Below are 15,896 nucleotides of genomic sequence, written 5' to 3'. Positions count from 1 at the left end.
GTCTGGCGGTGACACCACATTTTGTCTGAATTTTTTTCATGTACTGTGGTGGAGCAGAACCACCTCCAAGTGAACTGACAGCAGTGCATTTGCTTGCTAACTGCCACTTGGACCTGTTGAAGGTGTGGACAACTTGGTGATAAAGTGTGTAAGAGCTCATTGAAAAAGTGAAATTGCTTGCGAAAATTACTAAACATTAAGCCAGTGAAATTTTTTTATCTAAACATGAACTGCAATGCTCAGTGTAATTGAAATTCTTTGCTACCCATGAGGATTTATTATTTTAAGCAAGACAGAACTTGTATCAAATGATATGTATATATAAATGTAACCTTCGTTTACCCAAAAAGGACATCACTTATGATGAAGATTCCTAACTTTTTGTTAAAAGTATAGCCTGTGGATATTTTGTGCAAATGTACAATACACTGTTTGTAAAATTTTAGATGGGGATTTTCATGTGGCCAGTTCACACCAGTTCACATAAGTAGAAATTTGAAAAACATATGTACTGTAGTTCTGATAAGATATCTTATGTAATATTTTCTTGTGTGTAGATTGTTAAGCCCAATTTCTGGGGTCACTTGTAGTCGTTGAACTGCCCAGTTAGCTATTTGCAATGTCTATCTGGTCAATCCAATGTGGGGGTGATGTGACAAAGCAAGCTGAGATATTTTTACTTCCCCTCTTGTTTTGCCATCTGCCTCCTTAAAATTCATTTTTTAACTATTTACCATTAACACATGTGAATATAATCTGCATTTTCATAAAAGAGAAAGGCTGTTAATTTTGACTATACCCAGGTAGTATCTTTTATTATATGGTGAAATCAGTAATTGTCTCATAACTTAAAGTCTATTGTTGACATATAAACAAATTTAAATTCAGTACTTATTATAAACATTTGGAAGATGAAATACTGGTAATCTTACAGTGTCTATTTCACTCTATTTGAAAACATGTTAGCAAAGCCAGCATTTAATGAATTCAAAAGTAATTAACAGTTTTGTCAAAAGTATTGTTTGTGTAACTATACATGTTAATTTCATCATTTAATCAACTAATTCGGCCTAACTCTTGTAGTAGAAGAAACTGTTAAAAAGAACCAATTTCTTTATGTATTCAGTTAATTTAATGAGTTAAGTTTTAATTGTTATTTCTGTACATTTAACTTTGAACAATGTGTAGTTTCAGTACCTATTATTTTGAGCATATATAAGGGCTCCATTTCTAGTCACAAGACAGTCAGTCCAAGGCCAAGATTCAGATGAGGAACCAGTGTTGGTTAGAATGACAACACTTCATGAACTTGACAGTGAAATAAGTGTTCACCAATAGGTCATGTGTAAAAACAATGACATTGTCTGTTTCCATACACACCTGTTTATTCTTCAAGAACTGTGAACATTGTGGTTATGTTTTTACAGCTCATTGAAGTTCAACAGTAAACTATTGTAGCAGTATGTGGATGTTCAACTGCAAACTAATAATGAGGCTTATGCAAAGTTAGAACATCAGTGCACTGGCTATATATAACTGTGATTTATTCGGTGATTGTGAAAAGTGAAAGTAAGAGACTGTGAAACACAGTTGTGCATCTGTCGGCTACATTATTTACAGTACACAGATCTGTACATCCACCCCTACTTTTTCAGTCAGTATGTCAACACCAAGGACAACAAATGAAGAAACAAAGTAGGTGAACCACTACATGTGGTGCCCCGGGTGAGGACTATTGTACGTAGCCACTATAAACAAGGAGTTGTGAACTTTGAACAGTGAAATCAAGAGTGGTTTACAGTGCAGTGATGCAACAGCCAATCAGTGTTTGGGTTTAATGGCCACAATATGACAGTAGTCCATCAGCGAGTGAGTTCTATGGAAGCAGCCACTGAGTACAGCAGCAGACAATGAGCACGCAGGTGGACACAGCTGACCGGAGATAAACATGACCCCTTGCCGAAAGAATTACAACTTGCAGCAAACTACAAATCGAGATGACAACTGCAGCAGCAACAAGCAGCAGACGAGTGATTAAAAAACAAGGTAATCCCATAGCAAAAGTGGTTTTATGTTAAGTGATACACAGTGAGTGGCATTAATGAACAAGTCATAGGCACAACAGCAGCCTGGTTCAGTAGACGATAGTGCTCATCAATCTGACATGAATGTAACTTTGAAAGATGGGGATAAAAAGCCTATTGTAAATGGAATAATAAAAGCATCATATACATTGTGTGGTGATGTGAGCGAAATGGACAAAAACAGTACTGAAGTGGGTGAGATTGTTAAGGTTCAGGAGGAGGAATCTAGTAGCAAAAATCAGCAAAGGAAAAAGTTTATGACAAACGGAAAAGTGGAAATGATGTTAAGACAAATGATGAGTATTTTGAGTAATATAGGTATGAAAGAAGACATTAATAGTGTGGAAAGAAAAGTGGGGCAGGGTATGTAAGTAAGGCTTTAGTGTCAGTACTTAATTTTTGTAAAAATGAGGTTGAATAAAAAGTCTTTCAAAATTCATAAGTTCATAAACATAATTCATGGCTCTCTGAGTGTACGGTATATTTCATGCAAATGCAGGAAACAGAATAGTCCCTGTGATTTAAAAATGTGATGGACTTGAAACAATAGTGCCAATGATGTCAAGGGGCTTCCATGTGACATGTCATACTGGTGGCTTAATCACTTTAACAGCACAATTTTGGCTGCTCTTTTTATGTTATGAGATATTTCAAATGACTGTATGTTGTACAATGTTTCTTAAGCATTATACAATACAGTAATATTTTTGTTACAACTTCAAGTTGAACAAATATATTTCAAGGAAGATGCAATACATGAAAGTCACAGATCAAGTAAACAGAGTAAGATGTGTGTACACTTTAAGAGTCAAATCATAACTGAGTACGAGTCTAGTGGCCGCTGGCTGGCTGGCCACTTAAGTGGTGCTTCTGCTGCATGGCTGGCAGACAGCACCACATGTAGAGGATGCGCATAACTGCACAGCGGCACTTTGAAAGATCGGCGAGTCACAACACTTTTCCCCCCTTTGAAGTTTTTGCACAGGTCTTGATGGAGGTGGTCTGTAGATTGCTAATGTCCATAGGTGTTGTTTGACTGGCCGTAAAGTCTCTAGGAGGAGGCTTCCTGTATGGATGGAAGTGTCCCCAATGATAATGGGTCGAGATGACAGGAGATGTAGGGGTCAAATCTGCTGGGGCCGCGTGCACCAATCGGCCCATTGCGGCAAGACCAGTTATTATAACAGGAGAGATGGGCGATGTGTCCGCGTCCGTAGGAGAAGGAGGTGAGTAGAGTTGCTCCGACAGATGATGGTCATCTGGTTCCTGCAAGGGCATGTCTCCTGGTGGTGTCAGTTCTTGTGCTGGCACCGATATGATGGTGAGAGGACTGTGTTGTGAGTAATGAGAGATTCTAGTATCCTGAGCATCAGGTAGAGCCGAAGGTTGTGTAGCGGCATCCGGAACAGGCATTGCCACCACACAAGGCCAAAGCTGGTCCGAATGACGAACTGCATCACCCGTGTCCATCTGGATTTCATACAGGTGTTGGCCATGGTGTATTTAGATGCGGCCAGGACATCATTTTTGCCACCTGCCATATCCCCGTACCCTTACAAGGTCGTCAGTGGTGAACCGGCCAAACTAAGGCACCCGCGGCCATGAGGTGGAAGGCCACAAAAGATGAAGTAGCGTGCGGAGCTATCGGCCATGGAAGAGCTCAGCTGGGCTGTGGTCGCCCATGGGGGTGAAACAGTAAGAAGCCAGAAATTGGAGAAGCGCATCATCAGCAGCAGGAAAAGTCAGGAGCTTCCTTATCTGAGCCTTAAATGTGCGGACCAGTGACATGCAGGACGCCGTGACGGGCACAAAAATCCACAAAATCGAAAGAGGCAAATTGCGGACCATTATCAGTAACAAGAGTAGAGGGAAGGTTTTCCAAAGAGAAAATGCGAGCTACAGCATTGGTGGATGCTGCGGTGGTAGGTGACGTGCAACGGACAATAAAAGGAAAGTTAGAGTAGGCATCAATAATGAGAAGCCAATAAGTACCTAAAAAAAGGTCCCGCAAAGTTGGCATGAATACGCTCCGAGGGCTTCTCAGGCGAAGGCCACGGTGACAAAGATGACTTTGGGGCGGCAGCCTGTGACGCGCAAGAGCCGCAGGCAGCGACCATGTGTGCGATTTCAGAGTCGATGCCAGGCCAGTACACATGACGGTGCACCAGAGATTTTGTGTGAGAGATACCCCAGTGCCCTTGGTGAAGGAGGAGCAAGACCTTAGCACACAAAGACGCAGGTACCACAACACGCGGCGAAGCATTTTCGGTGGAAAGGAAGATAACACTATCCCTAGCTGTGAGGTGGTAATGCAAAGCATAGTAGTTCTACAATGGATCAGAAGTCTTAGCGGACCAACAATCTGGCCAACCATTCTGAATACAGCGTAAAACCTGGGAGAGGGTAGGGTCAGAACCCGTAGCAGCCGCCAGCCGGCCCCCGGTGATGGGGAACCTGTCCACAACCCGCTGCTCGGCAACATCCAGGTGGAAACACAAACGTTCGTCCGTAACAAATGCCAGACCAGGACCCATGGGAAGGCGAGACAGTGCATCTCATAATTGAAATGAGACAAGTAAAGAGCTCAACGTTGGCGGCGGTGTGCAGCCTTGTCGGGAAGTGACGGTGATGGATGAAACAAGGAAACAAGTGGTTTGTGATCCATAACAAGATGAAATATGGATTCATAGAGAAAAACACCAAACTTATGAAGAGCATAAATAATGGCCAAAGATTTTTTTTCAATTTAAGAATACTTTTGTTGGGCATCTGTGAGCGTTTTGGAGGTGTAACCAACGGGTTGTTCAGAACTGTCAGAAAAATGGTGCGCAAGGACTGCACCAACCCCATATAGAGAGGCGTCCGTGGCAAGAACAAGGTGTTGGCCAGGTTGATAAGTAGCCAGGCATGGGGCCTGTTTCAGCATACTCTTCAATTTCTGGAAAGCCGCATCGCATGATGCGGACTGGTGAGAAGGCATGTTTTTATGCAACTGGCGATGCAACGGCTGAGCCACCAAAGCAGCAGATGGTAAAATCTTGTGATAGTATGCTATTTTCCCCAAGAAGGCCTGCAGTTACTTAACAGATGTAGGGCAAGGAAGGGCACCGATTGCAGCGACAGTTTGCTGAAGTGGAAGAATACCATACCGAGTGAGTTGAAACCCCAAGTATGAGATAGGTGTCTGAAAAAATTGTGATTTCTGAAGATTACACTTAAGACTGGCAGTCTGTAAGACATGCAGAAGTGTGCAGAGATTTTGAAGATGTTCGTCAGTGGTGGAGCCAGAGACAACAATGTTGTCCTGGTAATTTATACACCCAGTGACAGTGAGCAATAATTGTTCCAAGAATCGCTGAAAGAGAGCAGGGGTGCTGGCAACCCCGAATGGCAGTCATTGGTATTGATAGAGGCCGAAAGGTGTGTTAAGGACCAGAAACTGCTGGGAAGCAGCGTTGAGAGGAAGTCAATGATAAGCTTCTGACATGTCAAGCTTAGAAAAATACTGGCATCCAGCAAGTTTAGTGAAGAATTCTTCAGGTCGAGACATAGGGTAAGTGTCGATAAGGCATTGCGCATTTACAGGGGCTTTTAAATCGCCACAGAGATTAATATCACCATTTGGCTTTGCAATGACAATGACAGGAGAGGACCACTCACTGGAAGTGACAGGAAGCAAGATCCCTGAAGCAGTGAGACCATCCAGCTCCCATTTGACCTGATCACGAAGGGCCACAAGACAAAAACTTAGGCCAAGCTGTGGGTTTGAGCATGATATGAGCTTCAAAGTCATTTGCATGGCCTAACCCAGGAGAAAAAAGGGACGAAAATGTCGTCGACAAGGAATCCAATTGAGCATAAGGAATAGCACAATAGACGATATTGACAGAGTCATCTATGGAGAACCCAAAAACGCAAAAGGCATCGAAACCAAAAAGATTGTCCGCATTACTATGGTCAACCACAAATATGGGAACAGTGCTAACAATGGATTTGTAAGATACCTCAGCATCAAATTGTCCCAAGAGAGAAATCTTCTGTTTATTGCAAGTCCATAATTGCCTAGTGACAGGTGACAGGACTAAAGATAGTCTGAGAATTGATGATATTGGCAGCAGAACCAGTATCCACCTGCATGCGAACATCTCGACCAAGTATTTGAACAGTGAGGAATAACTTCCCTGAGAGAGAAGAAGTACAATTGACAGACAATACAGAATCAATATCAGTGTCATGTTCATGAACATCATGTAAGCGGTCAGATTCGGAAACGGAAGACATATGACCTTTCTTTTTGCAATTGTGACACACAGCCCAACGTTGGGGACAATCCTCGCGTGAACGTTTCGTAAAACACCTCGGACATGAAGGAAGTTGCCGGGGGTCTACTGCAGTCTCTTAGAGGTATGTTTATGGTTAGGCCGATGCTGCGCTTGGGAGTGTACTGCGGCCACGTTGGCTGGCGGTGACACGCCACATGCTTCGTCAACATTGCACAGAGGTTGTATTTCCCTGATGTCGCCCTATGCCTCTATTTGCACTCCAGCAGCGTGAGAAATTTTAAAAGACTGAGTGATGGATAGGACTTCATTGAAAGTTGGATTTGCCAACTGAAGGGCACATTGCCTAACTTCTTTGTTGGGCGCTGATCGGATAATAGTGTCCTGTACCATGGAATCGGCGTAGGATTCTTTGTGAACTTCAGTAACAAACTGACACTTTCTACTGAGGCCATGAAGTTCAACAGCCCAAGTGGGATAGGATTGATTCGGTTGTTTTTGACAATGATAAAAGGCAACACGAGAGGCTAACACATGTGTTTGCTTTTGAAAATAGACGGATAGAAGTGAGCACATTTCAGGAAAGAACAAAGACACAGGATCTTTGAAAGGAGCCAATTGTGACAACAACCAATACATTTGAGGTGAAATCCATTAAAGGAACAGAGACTTACATGTTTGTTCATCCGCGACATGAAATGCCAAGAAGTGCTGTCGAAGACGTTTTTCGTTATTGGTCCAGTCTTCTGCTGTCTAGTCATAAGGAGGAAAAGGAGGTAGAGACAATGACGAGAGACACCCCACATTTGATGCCGCGAAGAAATCACAAATCGCATTTGTGAGAAGTGTTTGCTGTTCTATGAGACCTTGCAATAGTTGCTCTAAACTAGCCATGGAAACATGTGGCTCAACGATGGAAAAGAAAATTCACTACCTCGTCGCCAATTGTTATAACTTCAAGTTGAACAAATATATTTCAAGGAAGATGCAATACATGAAAGTCACAGATCAAGTAAACAGAGTAAGACATGTGTACACTTTAACAGTCAAATCGCAACTGAGTCCGAGTCTAGTGGCCACTGGCTGGCTGGCTGCCAGTAGTGTCAGTGTCGCCCTAACCGCCGTCTGCTTCACGTCTTCTGTGCAGCGAGCTACCTTAATTTAAGTATTATCTGTATTTTTCTTACTTGTCACTTCTTCTTCTGCGTGTTTTTGCTTTTAGGAAGCTTTAATAGTAGAGTGCTATTAAGTGTTCCATAGATCTCGTGTTTGTTTTGAATACAGTCAGAGAGTCCCTTTAGTCAGCCATAGTGCTAGTAGTGCTAGTGTTTGTTTTCAATACCGTCCAGAGACAGGTAGTGCTATTTTCCTTGTTTCTACAAGAAGTGGTTAGCAATCACAGTTTAATCAATAATCAACCGCCTTTAGTGAATTAGCAGTCTAGTTAAAAGCTGATTAACACTCTATAGTAAATTGATTTCTTAGGATGGCTAGGATGTGTGGCTGCTGTGTACGGACGCAGGAGGAGCTGGCCACTCTTCGCGAACAGCTGAGCGTGTTGATGTCCGTGGTCAGCCGTCTTCAGGCTGCTGCCTCGGAGTGTAGCGGCAGTGGGGAGTCTGGTGCGTCGCAAGGTACACCCCAGGTGTTACATTCTTCACACACTGTCCCTGCTGTCGAGACATCTTCGCGGGTACCGGGCGTGTTTGGGCCACCCTCTCCCCAAGGGGAGTGGCGGGTTCAGCGGCGTTCGCGGCGCACGAGGCGGAGGGTCAATGTGGAGGCTGGCCGTGTGGCATCGCCCGCTCTGCCTGTGAGTGGACATGTGGCTGCTCCTTCAGCAAGGTCCGAGCAGGCACACGGGGGGAGGGGTTTATTAGTTATTGGGAGCTCCAACGTTAGGCGGGTGATGGAGCCCCTTAGGGAAATAGCGGAAAGGTCGGGGAAGAAGGCCAGTGTTCACTCTGTCTGCTTGCCGGGGGGTCTCATCCGAGATGTGGAGGAGGCCCTACCGGCGGCGATAGAGAGCACTGGGTGCACCCGACTGCAAATTGTTGCTCATGTCGGCACCAATGACTCTTGCCGTCTGGGTTCAGAGGTAATCCTCAGTTCGTACAGGCGGTTGGCGGAGTTGGTGAAGGTGGAAAGCCTCGCTCGCGGGGTGGAATCAGAGCTAACTATTTGTAGTATCATTCCGAGAACCGATCGCGGTCCTCTGGTTTGGAGCCGAGTGGAAGGCTTAAACCAGAGGCTCAGACGATTCTGCGGAGAGCTGGGGTGCAAATTTCTCGACCTCCGCTATCGGGTGGAGAAATGTAGGGTCCCCCTGAATAGGTCAGGCGTGCACTACACGCCGGAAGCGGCTACGAGGGTAGCGGAGTACGTGTGGAGTGCACATGGGGTTCTTTTAGGTTAGAGAATTCCCTCCCTAGGCCCGACAAGACGCCTCCTGAGACACGGCAAGGCAGGAGTAGGCAAAATGCAACAAGGAATAACAATATTAATGTGCTAATAGTAAACTGCAGGAGCGTCTATAGAAAGATCCCAGAACTGCTCTCATTAATAAACGGTCACAACGCCCATATAGTACTAGGAACAGAAAGTTGGCTGAAACCAGACGTAAACAGTAATGAAATCCTAAACTCTGATTGGAATGTATACCGCAGAGATAGGCTGGACAGTGAAGGGGGAGGCGTGTTTATAGCGATAAGAAGTGCAATAGTATCGAAGGAAATTGAGGGAGATTCGAATTGTGAAATGATTTGGGTGAAGGTCACGGTTAAAGCAGGCTCAGACATGGTAATTGGATGTCTCTATAGGCCCCCGGGCTCAGCAGCTGTTGTGGCTCAGCACCTGAAGAATAATTTGGAAAATATTTCGAGTAGATTTCCCCACCATGTTATAGTTCTGGGTGGAGATTTTAATTTGCCGGATATAGACTGGGAGACTCAAACGTTCATAACGGGTGGCAGGGACAAAGAATCCAGTGAAATATTTTTAAGTGCTTTATCTGAAAACTACCTTGAGCAGTTAAACAGAAAACCGACTCGTGGCGATAATATATTAGACCTTCTGGTGACAAACAGACCCGAACTATTTGAATCAGTTAATCCAGAACAGGGAATCAGCGATCATAAAGCGGTTACTGCGTCGATGATTTCAGCCGTAAATAGAAATATTAAAAAAGGTAGGAAGATTTTTCTGTTTAGCAAAAGTGACAAAAAGCAGATTACAGAGTACCTGACGGCTCAACACAAAAGTTTTGTCTCAAGTGCAGACAGTGTTGAGGATCAGTGGACAAAGTTCAAAACCATGGTACAATATGCGTTAGATGAGTATGTGCCAAGCAAGATCGTAAGAGATGGAAAAGAGCCACCGTGGTACAACAACCGAGTTAGAAAACTGCTGCGGAAGCAAAGGGAACTTCACAGCAAACATAAACATAGCCAAAGCCTTGCAGACAAACAAAAATTACGCGAAGCGAAATGTAGTGTGAGGAGGGCTATGCGAGAGGCCTTAAATGAATTCGAAAGTAAAGTTCTATGTACTGACTTGGCAGAAAATCCTAAGAAATTTTGGTCCTATGTCAAAGCGGTAGGTGGATCAAAACAAAATGTCCAGACACTCTGTGACCAAAATGGTACTGAAACAGAGGATGACAGACTAAAGGCCGAATTACTAAATGTCTTCTTCCAAAGCTGTTTCACAGAGGAAGACTGCACTGTGCTTCCTTCTCTAGATTGTCGCACAGTTGACAAAATGGTAGATATCGAAGTAGACGACAGAGGGATAGAGAAACAATTAAAATCGCTCAAAAGAGGAAAGGCCGCTGGTCCTGATGGGATACCAGTTCAATTTTACACAGAGTACGCGAAGGAACTTGCCCCCCTTCTTGCAGCGGTGTACCGTAGGTCTCTAGAAGAGCGAAGCGTTCCAAAGGATTGGAAAAGGGCACAGGTCATCCCCGTTCTCAAGAAGGGACGTCGAACAGATGTGCAGAACTATAGACCTATATCTCTAACGTCGATCAGTTGTAGAATTTTGGAACACGTATTATGTTCAAGTATAATGTCTTTTCTGGAGACTAGAAATCTACTCTGTAGGAATCAGCATGGGTTTCGAAAAAGACGATCGTGTGAAACCCAGCTCGCGCTATTCGTCCACGAGACTCAGAGGGCCTTAGACACGGGTTCACAGGTGGATGCCGTGTTTCTTGACTTCCGCAAGGCGTTTGACACAGTTCCCCACAGTCGTTTAATGAACAAAGTAAGAGCATACGGACTATCAGATCAATTGTGTGATTGGATTGAGGAGTTCCTAGATAACAGAACGCAGCACATCATTCTCAATGGAGAGAAGTCTTCCGAAGTAAGAGTGATTTCAGGTGTGCCGCAGGGGAGTGTCATAGGACCGTTGCTGTTCACAATATACATAAATGACCTGGTGGATGACATCGGAAGTTCACTGAGGCTTTTTGCAGATGATGCTGTGGTGTATCGAGAGGTTGCAACAATGGAAAATTGTACTGAAATGCAGGAGGATCTGCAGCGAATTGACGCATGGTGCACGGAATGGCAATTGAATCTCAATGTAGCGAAGTGTAATGTGATGCGAATACATAGAAAGATAGGTCCCTTATCATTTAGCTACAAAATAGCAGGTCAGCAACTGGAAGCAGTTAATTCCATAAATTATCTGGGAGTACGCATTAGGAGTGATTTAAAATGGAATGATCATATAAAGTTGATCGTCGGTAAAGCAGATGCCAGACTGAGATTCATTGGAAGAATCCTAAGGAAATGCAATCCGACAACAAAGGAAGTAGGTTACAGTACACTTGTTCGCCCAATGCTTGAATACTGCTCAGCAGTGTGGGATCCGCACCAGGTAGGGTTGATAGAAGAGATAGAGAAGATCCAACGGAGAGCAGCGCGCTTCGTTACAGGATCATTTAGTAATTGCGAAAGCGTTACGGAGATGATAGATAAACTCCAGTGGAAGACTCTGCAGGAGAGACGCTCAGTAGCTCGGTACGGGCTTTTGTTAAAGTTTCGAGAACATACCTTCACCGAAGAGTCAAGCAGTATATTGCTCCCTCCTACGTATATCTCGCGAAGAGACCATGAGGATAAAATCAGAGAGATTAGAGCCCACACAGAAGCATACCGACAATCCTTCTTTCCACGTACAATACGAGACTGGAATAGAAGGGAGAACCGATAGAGGTACTCAGGGTACCCTCCGCCACACACCGTCGGGTGGCTTGCGGAGTACGGATGTAGATGTAGATGTAGAAGTGGTGCTGCTGTTGCATGGCTGGCAGACAGCGCCACATGTAGAGGACACACGTAACTGCACGGTGGCACTTTGAAAGATCAGCGAGTCACAACAATTTTCATTGTCACATTATGAATATTGGTAACCAAGGGTAGCTACATCTAAAATCAAATAATGTAAGATAGCTCTAAAGTGGTGACTGTGAAAAGTACAAAAGTGACATGTAGTGTTAAATGTTGATTAGAACTTTGAACACTGGCTGAATGTGGGTTATTCGCATATGGGTAGATGATAAAATGGTGTAGTTTATTTAAAACAAAATTTTAATCTAACTGTTTTGCCATCAGTCAAATTCATTTCATATGCAGCACTTGAAGGGTGCTGAAAACAAATTAGGGGATCCTAATGGTTTTATAGAGTGTAATCAGAATTGGTCCTTTTTTTAGTTTGTATTCATTTTGAATATCTTCCACAGCAAACTTTCCCAAAAACTCATAAAAAGCCACAGCTTACTCCTATGTATAAGGAGGGTGAGAGAATGGATATGCAAACTGTTCTGAGGAAGCAGCCAGTGAATTATTAGATTAATACATTAACCAACAACAAGGATTAGAATTTCTTTCTTTATGAGTTTTGGCTAAACTAAAATGTTACATTAATGTATGTTACTGAATTTTCATTGCTCATCCACTAATGCCTCCCCCCATGAACCATGGACCTTGCCGTTGGTGGGGAGGCTTGCGTGCCTCAGCGATACAGATGGCCGTACCGTAGGTGCAACCACAACGGAGGGGTATCTGTTGAGAGGCCAGACAAACGTGTGGTTCCTGAAGAGGGGCAGCAGCCTTTTCAGTAGTTGCAGGGGCAACAGTCTGGATGATTGACTGATCTGGCCTTGCAACATTAACCAAAACGGCCTTGCTGTGCTGGTACTGCGAACGGCTGAAAGCAAGGGGAAACTACAGCCGTAATTTTTCCCGAGGACATGCAGCTTTACTGTATGATTAAATGATGATGGCATCCTCTTGGGTAAAATATTCCGGAGGTAAAATAGTCCCCCATTCGGATCTCCGGGCGGGGACTACTCAGGAGGATGTCGTTATCAGGAGAAAGAAAACTGGCGTTCTACGGATCGGAGCGTGGAATGTCAGATCCCTTAATCGGGCAGGTAGGTTAGAAAATTTAAAAAGGGAAATGGATAGGTTAAAGTTAGATATAGTGGGAATTAGTGAAGTTCGGTGGCAGGAGGAACAAGACTTCTGGTCAGGTGACTACAGGGTTATAAACACAAAATCAAATAGGGGTAATGCAGGAGTAGGTTTAATAATGAATAGGAAAATAGGAATGTGGGTAAGCTACTACAAACAGCATAGTGAACGCATTATTGTGGCCAAGATAGATACGAAGCCCACACCTACTACAGTAGTACAAGTTTATATGCCAACTAGCTCTGCAGATGATGAAGAAATTGAAGAAATGTATGATGAAATAAAAGAAATTATTCAGATAGTGAAGGGAGACGAAAATTTAATAGTAATGGGTGACTGGAATTCGAGTGTAGGAAAAGGGAGAGAAGGAAACATAGTAGGTGAATATGGATTGGGGCTAAGAAATGAAAGAGGAAGCCGCCTAGTAGAATTTTGCACAGAGCACAACTTAATCATAGCTAACACTTGGTTTAAGAATCATGAAAGAAGGTTGTATACGTGGAAGAACCCTGGAGATACCAAAAGGTATCAGATAGATTATATAATGGTAAGACAGAGATTTAGGAACCAGGTTTTAAGTTGCAAGACATTTCCAGGGGCAGATGTGGACTCCGACCATAATCTATTGGTTATGACCTGTAGATTAAAACTGAAGAAACTGCAAAAATGTGGGAAATTAAGGAGATGGGACCTGGATAAACTGAAAGAACCAGAGGTTGTACAGAGTTTCAGGGAGAGCATAAGGGAACAATTGACAGGAATAGGGGAAAGAAATACAGTAGAAGAAGAATGGGTAGCTCTGAGGGATGTAGTAGTGAAGGCAGCAGAGGATAAAGTAGGTACAAAGACGAGGGCTGCTAGAAATCCTTGGGTAACAGAAGAAATATTGAATTTAATTGATGAAAGGAGAAAATATAAAAATGCAGTAAATGAAGCAGGCAAAAAGGAATACAAACGTCTCAAAAATGAGATCGACAGGAAGTGCAAAATGGCTAAACAGGGATGGCTAGAGGACAAATGTAAGGATGTAGAAGCTTATCTCACTAGGGGTAAGATAGATACTGCCTACAGGAAAATTAAAGAGACCTTTGGAGAGAAGAGAACCACGTGTATGAATATCAAGAGCTCAGATGGCAGCCCAGTTCTAAGCAAAGAAGGGAAGGCAGAAAGGTGGAAGGAGTATATAGAAGGTTTATACAAGGGCGATGTACTTGAGGACAATATTATGGAAATGGAAGAGGATGTAGATGAAGACGAAATGGGAGATACGATACTGCGTGAAGAGTTTGACAGAGCACTGAAAGACCTGAGTCGAAACAAGGCCCCCGGAGTAGACAACATTCCATTAGAACTACTGACAGCCTTGGGACAACCAGTCCTGACAAAACTCTACCAGCTGGTGAGCAAGATGTATGAGACAGGCGAAATACCCTCAGACTTCAAGAAGAATATAATAATTCCAATCCCAAAGAAAGCAGGTGCTGACAGATGTGAAAATTACCGAACTATCAGTTTAATAAGCCACGGCTGCAAAATACTAACGCGAATTCTTTACAGACAAATGGAAAAACTGGTAGATGCAGACCTCGGGGAGGATCAGTTTGGATTCCGTCGAAATGTTGGAACACGTGAGGCAATACTGACCTTACGACTTATCTTAGAAGAAAGATTAAGAAAAGGCAAACCTACGTTTCTAGCATTTGTAGACTTAGAGAAAGCTTTTGACAATGTTGACTGGAATACTCTTTTTCAAATTCTAAAGGTGGCAGGGGTAAGATACAGGGAGCGAAAGGCTATTTATAATTTGTACAGAAACCAGATGGCAGTCATAAGAGTCGAGGGGCATGAAAGGGAAGCAGTGGTTGGGAAAGGAGTGAGACAGGGTTGTAGCCTCTCCCCGATGTTATTCAATCTGTATATTGAGCAAGCAGTAAAGGAAACAAAAGAAAAATTTGGAGTAGGTATTAAAATTCATGGAGACGAAGTAAAAACTTTGAGGTTCGCCGATGACATTGTAATTCTGTCAGAGACGGCAAAGGACTTGGAAGTGCAGTTGAACGGAATGGACAGTGTCTTGAAAGGAGGATATAAGATGAACATTAACAAAAGCAAAACGAGGATAATGGAATGTAGTCAAATTAAATTGGGTGATGCTGAGGGAATTAGATTAGGAAATGAGACACTTAAAGTAGTAAAGGAGTTTTGCTATTTTGGAAGTAAAATAACTGATGATGGTCGAAGTAGAGAGGATATAAAATGTAGACTGGCAATGGCAAGGAAAGCGTTTCTGAAGAAGAGAAATTTGTTAACATCGAATATAGATTTATGTATCAGGAAGTCGTTTCTGAAAGTATTTGTTTGGAGTGTAGCCATGTATGGAAGTGAAACATGGATGATAAATAGTTTGGACAAGAAGAGAATAGAAGCTTTCGAAATGTGGTGCTACAGAAGAATACTGAAGATAAGGTGGATAGAGCACGTAACTAATGAGGAGGTATTGAATAGGATTGGGGAGAAGAGAAGTTTGTGGCACAACTTGACTAGAAGAAGGGATCGGTTGGTAGGACATGTTTTGAGGCATCAAGGGATCACAAATTTAGCATTGGAGGGCAGCGTGGAGGGTAAAAATCGTAGAGGGAGACCGAGAGATGAGTACACTAAGCAGATTCAGAAGGATGTAGGTTGCAGTAGGTACTGGGAGATGAAGCAGCTTGCACAGGATAGAGTAGCATGGAGAGCTGCATCAAACCAGTCTCAGGACTGAAGACAACAACAACAACAACAACATCCACTAATGGTGTAAAAATTTTCGATTTTCCTTTTAAATGTTTTCCATTTATATTTTCTACAGTAATTCACAAGTTTTTCACACCAATGTACAAGATATGGGTTTTTAAAAAATGTTATTCCCTGTTTGTTGACTGTACCTCTCAGATAAAGAGTGAGAGTGAGGGAAAAACAGTACATTTTAAAGTAACATTAGCAGAAGTCTTCACTGTGGAGTTGTCTGTAACTCATGGTGTGGACCACTCTACAATAGAAATCTA

General features: G+C 43.1%; 1 protein-coding gene across 5 annotated transcripts in view; it reads right to left on the bottom strand.

The window, feature by feature from the left end:
* The window catches only part of LOC126297459 (acidic mammalian chitinase-like), a 200,147-nt gene that overhangs the window by 151,521 nt on the left and 32,730 nt on the right, over positions 1-15,896 (bottom strand). The window lies entirely within an intron of this gene.

The sequence above is a fragment of the Schistocerca gregaria genome, chromosome X (assembly GCF_023897955.1).
Source record: "Schistocerca gregaria isolate iqSchGreg1 chromosome X, iqSchGreg1.2, whole genome shotgun sequence".
In the NCBI taxonomy this organism is placed as follows: Eukaryota; Metazoa; Arthropoda; class Insecta; order Orthoptera; family Acrididae; genus Schistocerca; species Schistocerca gregaria.
Note: the sequence above shows the minus strand (reverse complement) of the source record. Positions and strands in the feature narration are given on the sequence as shown.